Raw genomic sequence first — 2,500 nt, forward strand, 5'->3', positions numbered from 1 at the left:
ACACTGATACTGAGTACTACAACACACTAATACTGACTACTAGAACACACTGATACTGAGTACTACAACACACTAATACTGAGTACTACAATACACTAATACTGAGTACTACAACACACTAATACTGAGTACTAGAACACACTAATACTGAGTACTACAGCACATGAATACTAAGTACTACACAACACGAATACTGAGTACTAGAACACACTGATACTGAGTACTACAACACACTAATACTGAGTACCACAATACACTAATACTGAGTACTACAACACACTAATACTGAGTACTACAATACACTAATAATGAGTACTACAACACACTAATACTGAGTTCTAGAACACACTAATACTGAGTACTACAGCACATGAATACTAAGTACTACACAACACGAATACTGAGTACTACACCACACTAATACTGAGTACTACAACACACTAATACTGAGTACTACAACACACTAATACTGAGTACTACAACACACTAATACTGAGTACTACAACACATTAACAATGAGTACTACAACACATTGAGTACTACACCACACTAATACTGAGTACTACAACACACTAATACTGAGTACTACAACACACTAATACTGAGTACTACAACACATTAACAATGAGTACTACAGCACATTGAGTACTACACCACACTGATACTGAGTACTACAACACACTGATACTGAGTACTACAACACACTAATACTGAGTACTACAACACACTAATACTGACTACTTCAACACACTAATAATGAGTACTAGAACACACTAATACTGAGTACTACAAGCAACTAATACTGAGTACTACAACACATTAACAATGAGTACTACAACGCAGCAATACTGAGTACTACAACACACTGATACTGAGTACTACAACACACTGATACTGAGTACTACATCACACAAATACTGAGTACTACAACACACTAATACTGAGTACTACAACACACTAATACTGAGTACTACAACGCAGCAATACTGAGTACTACAACACACTGATACTGAGTACTACACCACACTGATACTGAGTACTACAACACACTAATACTGAGTACTACATCACACAAATACTGAGTACTACACCACACTAATACTGACTACTTCAACACACTAATAATGAGTACTAGAACACACTAATACTGAGTACTACAAGCAACTAATACTGAGTACTACAACACATTAACAATGAGTACAACAACACAGCAATACTGAGTACTACAACACACTAATACTGAGTACTACAACACACTGATACTGAGTACTACAACACACTAATACTGAGTACTACATCACACAAACACTGAGTACTACACCACACTAATACTGAGTACTACAACACACTAATGCTGAGTACTACACCACACTAATACTGAGTACTACACACCACTAATACTGAGTACTACAACACACTAATACTGAGTACTACTAATACTGAGTACTACACACACTAATACTGAGTACTACACCACATTGAGTACTACAGCCCACTAATACTGAGTACTACAACACACCAATACTGAGTACTACAACACACTAATACTGAGTACTACAACACACTAATACTGAGTACTACAACACACTAATACTGAGCACAACAAAAACTAATACTGAGTTCTACAACACACTGACACTGAGTACTAACCACACGGATACTGAGTACTAGAACACACTAATACTGAGTACTACAACACACTAATACTGAGTACTACAACACACTAATACTGAGTACTACAACACACTAATACTGACTACTACACCACACTAATACTGAGTACTACAACACACTAATACTGAGTACTACACCACACTAATACTGAGTACTACACACCACTAATACTGAGTACTACACCACACTAATACTGAGTACTACAACACACTGATACTGAGTACTACAACACACTAATACTGAGTACTACATCACACAAATACTGAGTACTACACCACACTAATACTGAGTACTACAACACACTAATACTGAGTACTACACCACACTAATACTGAGTACTACACCACACTAATACTGAGTACTACACCACATTGAGTACTACAGCCCACTAATACTGAGTACTACAACACACCAATACTGAGTACTACAACACACTAATACGGAGTACTACAACACACTAATACTGAGTACTACAACACACTAATACTGAGCACAACAAAAACTAATACTGAGTTCTACAACACACTGATACTGAGTACTAACCACACGGATACTGAGTACTAGAACACACTAATACTGAGTACTACAACACACTAATACTGAGTACTACAACACACTAATACTGAGTACTACAACACACTAATACTGACTACTACACCACACTAATACTGACTACTACACCACACTAATACTGACTACTTCAACACACTAATAATGAGTAGTACACATCTCAGTAGTTGATGTTGTAGTTGATGTTGTAGTTCTAGATCTCAGTAGTAGTGAACTGTAGTTGATGTTGTAGTTCTAGATCTCAGTAGTAGTGACC

General features: G+C 36.6%; 1 protein-coding gene across 1 annotated transcript in view; it reads left to right on the forward strand.

The window, feature by feature from the left end:
• The window catches only part of grapa (GRB2 related adaptor protein a), a gene marked incomplete at its 3' end in the record, with an annotated part of 15,432 nt that overhangs the window by 1,572 nt on the left and 11,360 nt on the right, over window positions 1–2,500 (forward strand).

The sequence above is a fragment of the Oncorhynchus tshawytscha genome, unplaced genomic scaffold (assembly GCF_018296145.1).
Source record: "Oncorhynchus tshawytscha isolate Ot180627B unplaced genomic scaffold, Otsh_v2.0 Un_contig_7734_pilon_pilon, whole genome shotgun sequence".
NCBI lineage: Eukaryota > Metazoa > Chordata > Actinopteri > Salmoniformes > Salmonidae > Oncorhynchus > Oncorhynchus tshawytscha.